Source organism: Nycticebus coucang, chromosome 9 (assembly GCF_027406575.1).
Source record: "Nycticebus coucang isolate mNycCou1 chromosome 9, mNycCou1.pri, whole genome shotgun sequence".
Classification (NCBI taxonomy): domain Eukaryota; kingdom Metazoa; phylum Chordata; class Mammalia; order Primates; family Lorisidae; genus Nycticebus; species Nycticebus coucang.
Window position 1 is genome coordinate 116,023,660 of NC_069788.1, and position 12,893 is coordinate 116,036,552.

The window sequence follows — 12,893 nt, forward strand, 5'->3', positions numbered from 1 at the left end:
ACTGTACGGGCCCTCGATAAAACCCCAGGGGAAAAACCAAAGGGAGTAAAATAACCATCGGGCGGAATCAGCGGAAAAACTCTGGTAACATGAATAACCAGAATAGATCAACCCCCCCAAGCAAAGATACGGCAGATATGATTGAAGATTCCATTCATAAACAACTGGCTGAGATGTCAGAAATCAAATTCAGAATTTGGATTGCAGACAAGATTAATAAAATGGAATTAGGAATTCGTGGAGAAATTCAAAAGTTGTCTCAAGAATTTAACGAATTTAAAGACAAAACCACCAAAGACATGAGTAACTTGATTTCCTCCAGCTCCATAATCGTCGGAGATTTCAACACTCCTTTGGCAGTGTTGGATCGATCCTCCAGCAAGAAGCTGAGCAAAGAAATCTTAGATTTAAACCTAACCATCCAATATTTAGATTTAGCAGACATCTACAGAACATTTCATCCCAACAAAACTGAATACACATACTTCTCATCAGCCCACGGAACTTACTCCAAAATTGACCACATTTTAGGTCACAAGTATATTTAAAGGAATAGAAATTATTCCATGCATCTTCTCGGACCATCATGGAATAAAACTTGAATTGAGTAACAACAGGAATCTGCATACTCATACAAAAACATGGAAGTTAAATAACCTTATGCTGAATGATAGCTGGGTCAGAGATGAGATTAAGAAAGAAATCGCCAATTTTTTGGAACAAAATGACAATGAAGACACAAACTATCAGAACCTCTGGGACACCACAAAGGCAGTTCTAAGAGGGAAATTTATAGCACTGCAAGCCTTCCTCAAGAGAACAGAAAGAGAGGAAGTTAACAACTTAATGGGACATCTCAAGCAACTGGAAAACGAAGAACATTCCAACCCCAAACCCAGTAGAAGAAAAGAAATAACCAAAATTAGAGCAGAATTAAATGAAATTGAAAACAAAAGAATAATACAACAGATCAATAAATCAAAAAGCTGGTTTTTTGAAAAGGTCAATAAAATAGATAAACCTCTGGCCAACCTAATCAGAAAAAAAAGAGTAAAATCTCTAATCTCATCAATCAGAAACAACAAAGACGAAATAACAGACTCATCAGAAATCCAAAAAATCCTTAATGAATATTACAAGAAACTTGATTCTCAGAAATATGAAAATCTGAAGGAAATTGACCAATACTTGGAAGCATGCCACCTTCCAAGACTTAACCAGAATCAAGTGGAAATGTTGAACAGACCCATATCAAGTTCAGAAATAGCATCAACTATACAAAACCTCCCTAAAAAGAAAAGCCCGGGACCAGATGGTTTCACGTCAGAATTCTACCAAACCTTTAAAGAGGAATTAGTACCTATATTACTCAACCTGTTCCAAAATGTAGAAAAAGAAGGAAGACTACCCAACACGTTCTATGAAGCAAACATCACCCTGATCCCCAAACCAGGAAAAGACCCAACAAGAAAAGAAAATTATAGACCAATATCACTAATGAATATAGATGCAAAAATATTCAACAAGATCCTAATAAACAGAATCCAGCAACACATCAAACAAATTATACATCATGACCAAGTTGGTTTTATCCCAGGGTCTCAAGGCTGGTTCAATATACGTAAATCTATAAATGTAATTCAGCACATAAACAAATTAAAAAACAAAGATCATATGATTCTCTCAATTGATGCAGAAAAAGCTTTTGATAATATCCAGCATCCCTTCATGATCAGAACACTCAAGAAAATTGGTCTAGAAGGGACTTTTCTTAAACTGATAAAGGCCATCTACAGCAAACCCACAGCCAATATCATATTGAATGGAGTTAAATTGGAATCATTTCCACTCAGATCAGGAACCAGACAAGGCTGCCCATTGTCTCCATTGCTTTTCAACATTGTAATGGAAGTTTTAGCCACCGCAATTAGGGAAGAAAAGGCAGTCAAGGGTATCCATATAGGGTCAGAAGAGATCAAACTTTCGCTCTTCGCAGATGATATGATTGTGTATCTGGAAAACACTAGGGACTCTACTATAAAACTCCTAGAAGTGATCAAGGAATATAGCAGCGTCTCAGGTTACAAAATCAACATCCATAAATCGGTAGCCTTTATATACACCAACAACAGTCAAGTTGAAAAAGCAGTTAAGGACTCTATCCCATTCACAGTAGTGCCAAAGAAGATGAAATATTTGGGAATTTACCTAACAAAAGACATGAAAGATCTCTATAAAGAGAACTATGAAACTCTAAGAAAAGAAATAGCTGAAAATGTTAACAAATGGAAAAACATACCATGCTCATGGCTGGGAAGAATCAACATTGTCAAAATGTCCATACTACCCAAAGCAATATATAATTTCAACGCACTCCCTATTAAAGTTCCACGGTCATATTTTAAAGATCTTGAAAAAACAATACTTCGTTTTATATGGAATCAGAAAAAACCTCAAATAGCCAAGACATTACTCAGAAATAAAAACAAAACAGGAGGAATCACACTACCAGACCTCAGACTTTACTACAAATCGATAGTGATCAAAACAGCATGGTATTGGCACAAAAACAGAGAAGTAGATATCTGGAACAGAATAGAGAACCAAGAGATGAATCCAGCTACTTACCGCTATTTGATTTTTGACAAGCCAATTAAAAACATTCAGTGGGGAAAAGATCCCCTATTTAACAAATGGTGCTGGGTGAACTGGCTGGCAACCTGCAGAAGACTGAAATTGGACCCACACCTTTCACCATTAACTAAGATAGACTCTCATTGGATTAAAGATTTAAACTTAAGACATGAAACTATAAAAATACTAGAGGAGAATGCAGGGAAAACCCTTGAAGAAATTGGTCTGGGTGAGCATTTCATGAGGAGAACCCCCCGGGCAATTGAAGCAGCTTCAAAAATACACCACTGGGACTTGATCAAACTAAAAAGCTTCTGCACAGCTAAGAACACTGTAAGTAAAGCAAGCAAACAGCCCTCAGAATGGGAGAAGATATTTGCAGGGTATATCTCTGACAAAGGTTTAGTAACCAGAATCCACAGAGAACTCAAACGCATCAGCAAGAAAAAAACAAGGGATCCCATCGCAGGCTGGGCAAGGGATTTGAAGAGAAACTTCTCTGAAGAAGACAGGTGCACGGTCTTCAGACATATGAAAAAATGCTCATCATCTTTAATCATCAGAGAAATGCAAATCAAAACTACTTTGAGATTATCATCTAACTCCACTGAGACTAGCCTATATCACAAAATCTCAAGACCGGAGATGTTGGCGTGGATGCGGAGAAAAGGGAACACTTCTGCACTGCTGGTGGGAATGCAAATTAATACATTCCTTTTGGAAAGATATATGGAGAACACTCAGAGATCTAAAAATAGATCTGCCATTCAATCCTATAATCCCTCTGCTGGGCATATACCCAGAAGACCAAAAATCACAACATAACAAAGATATTTGTACCAGAATGTTTATGGCAGCCCAATTCATAATTGCTAAGTCATGGAAAAAGCCCAAGTGCCCATCGATCCACGAATGGATTAATAAATTGTGGTATATGTACACCATGGAATACTATGCAGCCTTCAAGAAAGATGGAGACTTTACCTCTTTCATGTTTACATGGATGGAGCTGGAACATATTCTTCTTAGTAAAGTATCTCAAGAATGGAAGAAAAAGTATCCAATGTACTCAGCCCTACTATGAAACTAATTTATGGCTTTCATATAAAAGCTATAACCCAGTTACAACCTAAGAATATGGGGAAGCAGGAGAGGGAGGGGAGGGAGGGGGGAAGATGGGCTGAGGGAGGGTGATTGGTGGGATTACATCTGCGGTGCATCTTACAAGGGTACATGTGAAACTTAGTAAATGTAGAATATAAATGTCTTAACACAATAACTAAGAAAATGCCAGGAAGGCTATGTTAACCAGTATGATGAAAATGTGTCAAACGGTCTATAAAACCAGTGTATGGTGCCTCATGATCGCATTAATGTACACAGCTATGATTTCATAATAATAAAAATAATAATAATAATAAAAGAAATATGTGAGATGTGTGCATTTAAAACCGTTTAAAAATCATCACACTTAATTTGAAGGCAGGGAAGAAGCAATTTGAATATACATAGAAAGCCTCTAATATATATGGAAAGATATGCCCATATTGTAGATAAGAATTCTGAATGTTATGCAGATAGCAATTTCTGTCCACAGCATTCTAAACACAACCAATCAAAATCACCAAACTTTTTCTGATCTTGATAAATTTACTATATAATTCATTTAAAAATACAGAAAATAGAATCTGTAATATCTGCATTTGCTGATAATCCTAAACAGCACAGAAACTTCTTTCCATGGCATGTGGTATCATCTTATACTTGTTTATGCAATTTGAGGAAATCTATAAAGCATGGTGGTGGGAATCTCGGGTCCTGTAATCAGAGTTGATTTCAGCTCTGCTGCTACAAGTTGTGTCTATGACTTTGGACATGTTAGCCTCCCTATGTCTTGATTATCTCTGCAAAATGGGGAGAATATTAACCATAGGTCTGAGGATTAAATGAAATTGTCATATATGAGCACTTAGCTCAATATCAGCTGCACAGTGAAGCTCAGCATTCTGTGAGTGGTTACTATTACCCTGGTGTAAATATACAAATATGACAGCATACAAGCGATTGCATTATATGCTATGAACGGTGTTTTTAAAGTTAATGTTTTATCATGGACATCTTTGAAAGTCAACTCATATGTTTCATTATCCAGACCCTCACCAATACATACTATACACTCAGAGTATATTTGTTATATGAAGAAATTAATGTCAGCTCATCTTTTTACTGGTTTGTATTGGTTCTAACGGTTGCCTTGGGTTCCAGCATATGGATGTACTATAAATTAATCGCTAGTCTTCTTTTGGCCGACACTTATTATTTATGATGTTCCCAAAATTGACAGCAACATTAGCACTATCCATTAATGGGGATTATGGATAAACTTTGTACTTTAAATTATTGCAAGTGAGTTAAAACCCTTCCATACCTATATTACTTCTGACCGAGTATACCTAGAAGTCATTTCAATGAATTTCTTGACTAAAAATAGTGAAGATATTTCCATGTGGGTGGGGAAGGAGATAACAGGCAGGTTTTATTTTGGCTCCTCCCCTGTAAGTTGGTTGTGTCTGAGGGTCCCTCAGCTGCTGAGCCCCACTTCTCCAGGTGCCTTTATTGTTTGACTCCCGTCCGCTTTTCCTTGTAGGAAATGACAACCAAGTGAGAAGTGAACATGGTGGAGATTTCTCTAAAGAAATCTGACTCAGAGGCTCCGCCCCCCGGGTAGGGACCTACAGCGGGCGCGGCGGCGGCGGCGGCGGCGGTGTAGACACCCCTTCGCTGGGACCTGGCTCAGGGACCCGGCGGCGACCTCTGTGCAGCGCCTGCTGCCACCCAGAGTGCTGAGGAAAGAAGCCGACCAGGGCCCGAAATTGGGAAATCCATGGCACTTGACGCCTGAGAAGAGAAGGCCTGGAAAGGAAGGAACAGCCAACGGGACTTGTAACGTTTTTGTTTTATATCTGCAGCTCCAAGGCTCTAAGCAGGAAGTATGAACAGTGATCAAGTGGCAACAGATCCTGACTGTCACTTCAGCTCTCACAGCAGGGTAGCAGGAAACAAAGAATTTAGATGGGACACTGGCAGCTCCTCTTCACCAATACTGTGACCTTAGAAAAGCCCTGTAACTTCTCCAGGCCTGTTATCTTGGAAGAAGCAGATAGTTAAAGGCTGACTTTGAGACTGATCAAGTGTTTCTGGGAATGTCAGAAAACTGAAAGCAGTCACATTTTGTGACCTCGCAGCCCTGACTGTGTACCCAGCAAGCAGCAGCCCCTCCTCCAGGCACAGTCACCAACTATATTGCAGGATGCCTCCTGAGGGTCGTATCATGTGAAATCTTTCCAAATTTCAGTCAGCTCTTTTTAGATATGCAGATAAAGAAGATGAAGGATATTGGACAGCAGTTATATGCAACACAAATGAATGGTGGACACAGTTCCTTGACCATGTCACCCAAACAGCCTGATGCTAGCGGAACACCTCGACCAGGAAGTGCAAAGCCTTTTCTATCAAGGTTCAGAGGCAGAGGCTGCCATGATGACCATTGCTACATGTGTAAAGTACAAAAGCGTTCACAGAATCCCTCGTCAAGATTAGAAAAAGGCTATGGAGCAAAGCCAGAAGGAAGATGTATATGCAGTCTGGGTGTGGCTCCTCCCAATTTCCACTTTGTGAACAATAATCCAAGCGCAACTCATCCTGGAAATAAAATTGAAGCCATTTCAAGTTCTGTCAATAACAAATTTAAGGTGAGGAACTTTAAGCCAGGCAAATATTACTGTGATAAATGTCGATTTTCCACAAAGGACCCTTTGCAGTTCAAAAAGCACACACTCCAACATGAAGAGATTACATTTATTTGTTCTCACTGCAGCTACATTTCATATACGAAAGGAGAGTTTCAGAGGCACTTGGTGAAACACACAGGCATCTTCCCTTAGGTGTGAGTACTGTGACTACGGTGCTGTCAGAAATGATTATATTGTCAAACGCAGAAAGAGAGTCCATGAGAGGGCTGGTATGAAACAGCCATCAAAACTAGCGCCAAGCTGGAGCCAAAAAGAGCTGGCACTTCAAAACAAAATGTGGAGCTTCTGAAAGCTTCCAGGCCAAGGACTACATTTCAAAATAAGTTATCAGATCAGCTTTCAAGATTCTCTCTCCATGCAAATAAAGACAAAATGCACAGTATCATGTTGTTACCTGAACCAAAGGAGTACCAAAAAGATGTAGTCTACATCCCAAATAGAATGGCCCTGTCTGAGCAAAGTGAAGCCAGCCTATTTGAGAACAAAAATGTTGAGATAGAAGTGTTATCTCCTGCAAAAGAACCTGTCCAGCAAGGCATGCCGCTCACAGTCGTGGCCCCGGCAGAGCTGGTCGTGCCTGCAAACTGTTTAGCCCAGTCGGTAGATGTGAAGGTTGTCAATGGCACACAGCAGCTGGTTCTGAAACTCTTTCCACGGGAAGAAAATAATTGCCGCGAAGCTGGCAGGAGCAATGGAGGTAATTTTGAGCATATGACTAAAGAGAAGGGTTCAGATGAACAAGAAAAAATAGATTCTGCAGAGAAAAAGTCCCTAACAATTGAAGGGAATGTTGGAAAACTCATAGGTATTGATTGTCTTCAGTCTTCAATTCAGAAACAACTTAGAAATGTGAAATGGGTAAGGTCTTATGACTTTTCCATGTCAAACTCTAATGTACACAACCATGGGGAATCCTTTCTCAATTCTGAAAGAGTTGAGGATTTCCAGAAAAAAAATAACTTATCTCCACATAGAGCTTCTCTTCATTCTGTTGCCTTAAAAGGTCATTCACCAGCATCTGTTTTAAAAAACAGTATTTTCTGTGGGCTTGGAGCTGCATCAAACCCTTTTCCGTATAAAGCTGCTGTTTCTTTTGCTGAAGGTGGACGAAGGCTGTCCAGCGGCTCACAGCGGTTACTCCCTCTTGCTGCATCACCTGCATCCATCCCCTTCCCTAGTGAAAAGGGCTGGTTGCCCATAAGAGAAAATGACGTGGAGTCTAGATGTAAGATCGGCATTCCTGTAAGAATGGTTCCCTCTGATAGGAAGCTGGAAGAGAACCAGACAGAGGAACAAAAGGCAGTTGCACATAGAAGCCAGATGTCCTCCCAGCAGAGAAGTGAATATTTACATGTAAACGGAACCGGAGAAGACAGAATCAGATCTCAGCAGTCTGGGGATAAGCCTTTGGAATTAAAGAATTCTGAAAAGACAAGTGACACTTTTGATGGCCCGGTCATCCCATCAGTGTTTTCTCTAAGTTCTGGATCTGAAAATGTCCGTGAGGGCATTAAGTGGAATAGTTCAACATCCAAGATAAAGTCAATTGAACTGTTGCGCAGAAAGATCACTCAGCTGATCGAGTCCTGTGGCAAGCCCTCGTCTCTGGCTGCAAACAGTGCCCGTCGCTGTTCTGCAGGGAAGGCCTCAAAGACAACTTCGAAAGCTGTCCCTGAAAATACTCAAGAAGTTAAAGTGTCATTCACTTTAACTGGCCATGGTCATTCCACAGGTGCCCTCCAGAAACCTCAGAATGATGGTGGTGTTGCTGGTTGTGGACACCTTGCTGGTCAGCAGATACATCCACAGTTTGTCAGTGGCATCAATGGGAAAACTGAGAGAGAGACCAGGAAGCCTCACATTGCTGCTCCAGTGTTGATTCCCAAAGGGGCAGTGCTGAGGGTTCTCAGCTCCTCTGAGGACGCCCACATCACAGAGGCTACCTGTGAAGCACCTCCAGATACACCTTGCCATGAGACACAGTAAAACCTTTTCCCTCCTACCCTGTGAAACAGACAGACTCAGGCATCCAGCCTTTGACAAGTGAAAGTGAGCCAAGAGACATGTCCCAAAATCTTGAGACATCTTTTCGGCTTAAACCAAGAAAAGAGAGTGCCCTCTGCAGCACCACCCCGAGAAAGACTGCTCTCATGCACGGACTACAGGGGAGTGGTGAGTCGAGCAAGCAAGGGAGGCTGCTTCTAAGAAGTCTCCCTATAAGTAGAAACAAAACCAAACAAGTCAACTTATCCAAGAAGAAAAACAAGATCCAGGCTGACCCCAGCCGCCATCTCAAGGCTCCTTCAATTTTTCAGGTTGCAAGACAACTTCGACTGATAGCCGCTAAGCCAGATCAGCTAATTAATGCCCCCACCGGAACCAGCCAGTCATCGTGTTAAACCATCCTGATGTGGACTCCCCAGAAGCGACCAATGTGATGAAGGTAATAAATAAGTACAAAGGCAACGTCCTCAAAGTTGTGTTATCAGAGAGGACTAGGTGCCAGCTAGGTATCAGACAGCACCACTTCCGGCTCACCTACCAGAATGCAGAGGAAGCCAATCAAATCAGAAGGCAAATGATGTTGAAAATGAAACTTTAAAAAGTTCATAAAAACAACTACCAGGTGGTGGATTCCTTGCCTGAAGTGTATATTTAAGTGCCGGTTCTGTGGGTGGCTGCATGAAGACCAGGAGGAGTGGATGAGTCACGGCCAGCGGCATCTGATAGAAGCGACCAGAGACTGGGACGTGCTGTCTTCCAAGGGCAAATAAGTATAAATGGCGCGTGAAGCAAACTGTTTTTCTTTTAGTTTATTCTGGTTTGGGGTCCCCTCCTTCCAGATTCAATAGGAGAAAAACAGACTGTAGAAATGAGAGGATTCCTAATTCTTTTTTTTTAATTATTTATTTATTTATTTATTTTTTATTAAATCATAACTGTATACAATGATATGATTATGGGGCATCATACACTCACTTCATAAACCATTTGACACATTTTTATCACAGTGGTTAACATAGCCTAATTCTTCAGATCCCTTGTAAGAAGATTGAAAGCCAGGTGTCTGAACCTGAGACATGAGACTGGACCTTCGAATGTATTTGATGTCCCTGAAATTGTACACAGGAGTTGATGTATATGCGTTTTCCTACAGAGAGGATTGGAACTTCAGCAGATTTTCAGTGCAACGTGAGACCTCTTTGTCTAGCATCTCTTTTTCTTAGTAGACACAGGTCCTCCGTCACACATTCAGAGGGGCAGACTAAGGCTGTTCTACACGTATTTTTATTATAAGTGCTACTGAAGAATTAAACCTGGTGTGCACATCAGAAAAAAAAAAAATGAAATCTGACTCAGAAGAAAGCCTGAAGCCTTTCTGAGGTCTTAGAACCGATGCAGCAATCAGACCTACACCACATCTCCCAGCAGCCACCCAGCAGCAGGGTTCTGCAGCAGGCTTGCCCTAACATTTACGGGCTGAGTCAAGGTACAAACAGCCCCTGGCTCACTGCCCACCACCTTCTCTCCCCACTTCTGACACCACCCTCCAGCAGAGGGGCCTTGCATGCACCTCTGTGTCCAGACAACCTGACTCACATGTCTAACTCTGTCCACCTCCTCCCCCCTGTGGTAGATACCCCGGCACACTCCCGGGGTAGAAGTGCACACTGCAGCAGCAGCCAGGAGAACTGACAAGGAGCCCTTGGGGGCCCTGGAACATAGAATGTGCTGCAGAAAGGTGGAGGTGCTGTGGGTAGGCGTGTCTCCTTGGCACTGTGGACTCCTTACTCTAAGGCGGCAGCAGCTGGAAGTGGGTCAGAGCAAGAGCCCTGAATGGCTGATGCCTGGACGGAGCCGTCTTCCTGCTCACAGCAACCAGAAGCCCAGCCAAAGCCTCTCCCCGTTGGCGGTTCTCACTGGGATGGTTTTGTCTCCCAGGGCACATTTTACAATGTCTGGAGACATTTTTGGTTGTCACAAATTGGAGGAGAGAGATACTGCTATATCTGTTGGGGTGAAGCCAGTCATGCTTCTAAACCACTGGCAATACACAGCTCACAGCCTCCTGCCTCCACAAAGAATTATCCAGCCCAAAATGTCAATAGATTGAGAAACACTTCATATATACACACCTGAGTGTGGAGGTCAACAGATTTAAGGTTCAGACCCTGACCGTGTTCCCTCTGAGCTTTAGTTTTCTCATTTATAAAATGGGGTTAACAGTACTGTTTCACAGGGTTGTTCTGAGAAATTAAAGGGACTTGATATGTAAAATGCCCAGCATGTAATAGGCCCTCAATAAATGTTAGAGGTGTTCCTTAAGTGGGGAAAGAAGCAGACTAAATATGTTCTGAAATGTCTTTGTGAACCGATTAGGAGACTTGGAGTTGGGAAGAGAAGACTTGAGTGTGTAAGCAAGAGCAATGTACATTATTTCTGAATGACTGTGGATGAAAGATCAACAGGAAATATGGCTGCATGAAAACGTGGCGGCACAAAAAAGTCAATAAGAAAGTTATGTTTCTACACAGTGCTTTAAAGGAATTGTGACTCATGTAAGGCTGAGACATACCTCTGGCGGCTTTTTCTCTCTTCCACAAAGGATTCTCCATATCAAAACATCATCCCCACGGCTTCCCAGCATCCATACTCCCCTCTAGTTACTCTGCCAACCACAAACCCCGGCAATCCCCGGGTGCAGGGCAATCCCATCAGAGGTGACTTACTGCCATCTGGTGGTGCAATATGATCTCCCAGGCATGAGGCAATCTTTTAACAGCATTCTAAGAGCCACAGGGAATGTTAAGGACAGACCAGCCCACCCTCCCTCCTAGAATCAGACAGAGACATTAGGGTTTCTGGACAGCTGATGATAAATAATAACTTGGGTTCCCCCAAATATGTTCAATATATGTTTAGTTGTAGTTAGCATTTTGTAGTTAATAAAATAAAAATTGTATAATCCCTATGCTTAACTAAGAAATTTCCTACATGTACCTATGTAAAGCTTTAATCATTCACACTTAACCAAGGAGGGAGATCATTTATAAGCATATAGACATAAAGTAATGTCCAAAAGCTCGCAAAAATTCTTTTTATGATGCCAGCAAAATGTTTCCTGGTTTCCTGTATTTCTTCTCTCTTCTGTTTTCTTTTGCAATTTCTCTAATTGGGCAACTTTCTCAGAAGAGAATATGAGGATTTAAAACGAAGATAGTAAATCATCCCTTACTGATAACTCTATGCCAAAACTGGTCTTTAAAACTGGAAGCTGTCCTTGCAATTGGGCACCCCAGAGAGCTGCCCAGGTGGTCCTTCCCCGCAGCCCCCCTCTTGTCTTCCAGAATTTATCCTCCAATGGGAAAGCCCATCCCAGGGAAGCAAAGATCTGAGGAATGTATGGAAAGTGTCCTGACAGGTTTCCAGTTGTTTATGGAGTGCCTTCATTGAGTACACACAAATGTGACTGACATTCGAAGAGGAAGAGAATACCCTCCTGCAGAGAGCTGAGCCCCTACACCATAGGAAGAAAAGGTTGGATCCCAGAAGGCCTTGTATGTCTTGCTAAAGAATTTGGATTTTGATCCCGTGGCACAAGGAAGGTGCATGTGCTTGTGGATGACAAGCAGGGCTGGCTTTCTGAGATTACAGGGGCAGCACCATGGAGGATACACCAGAGAGGGTATGACTCAAATGGAGGAGAACTCTTGGTCATGGGGTTGACCCAACTCAACCACTCCTTGGCTTCTCAGAAGACAAAAGTAGAGACAGGCAGGAAGGGCCCCCCATCCCCGGCTTTGGTGTGGCTCCCCTGGCCTAGCTCCTTCCCCTTGCTGGCTCTCTCTTGAGTATGTATACAGAGTATGTATACAGAGTGATCCAGAGGGAACCACAGGAAGCAGTTCAGCCTTTCTCTGCCTCAGTGGGCAACAGGCATTCCAGTGTGATCCTCTAGTGCAGTGGTTCTCAACCTTCCTAATGCCACGAGCCTTTAATACAGCTTCTATGGGTCGCGACCCACAAGTTGAGAACCACTGCTCAGTGTGAGTTTTTCAGGAGGTTTTGACACCACTCTCTCCTGGGTTTTTCTGCTACCTTGCCAGTCATTCTTTTTTACTATTATTATTTCAGGTTAATGTGAGGATACAAACAGATTCCATAGTTTTCATTTGTAAGATTAAAGTCTGATTCATAGGTGTGTCCCACATCCAGGTAGTATGCCATCCACCTGTGCAAGGTACCCATTGGATAGGAATTTACTCAACCCATTTCTCCCTTGTCTGTGATTGAATTTCATGAGTTTTTTCTCTCATGTGAGCATTTGGATGTTAATCTGCTAGCTACGGTTTAGTACTGGAGACATGTGATTGGGTTTTTTCCATTCTTGTGATACTTCACTTGGGAGAATGGTCTCCGATTCCATCCAGATTGTTGCAAAAGTTA

At 42.0% G+C, this 12,893-nt stretch overlaps 1 protein-coding gene and 1 pseudogene across 5 annotated transcripts in view; one reads left to right on the forward strand and one right to left on the reverse strand.

Moving 5' to 3' along the window:
• The window catches only part of SMOC1 (SPARC related modular calcium binding 1), a 254,548-nt gene that overhangs the window by 220,349 nt on the left and 21,306 nt on the right, over positions 1–12,893 (reverse strand). Inside the window, exon 1 of one of the 5 annotated variants that reach the window (XM_053602451.1) lies at positions 11,023–11,097. The exons of the other annotated variants lie outside the window; for them this stretch is intronic. The gene's annotated coding sequence lies outside the window, so the exon portion shown is untranslated. Of the gene's footprint in view, positions 1–11,022; positions 11,098–12,893 lie in introns of those variants that run through there. 5 annotated transcript variants of the gene reach the window in all.
• Positions 6,021–9,368, forward strand: LOC128593983 (zinc finger protein 518B-like; annotated as a pseudogene).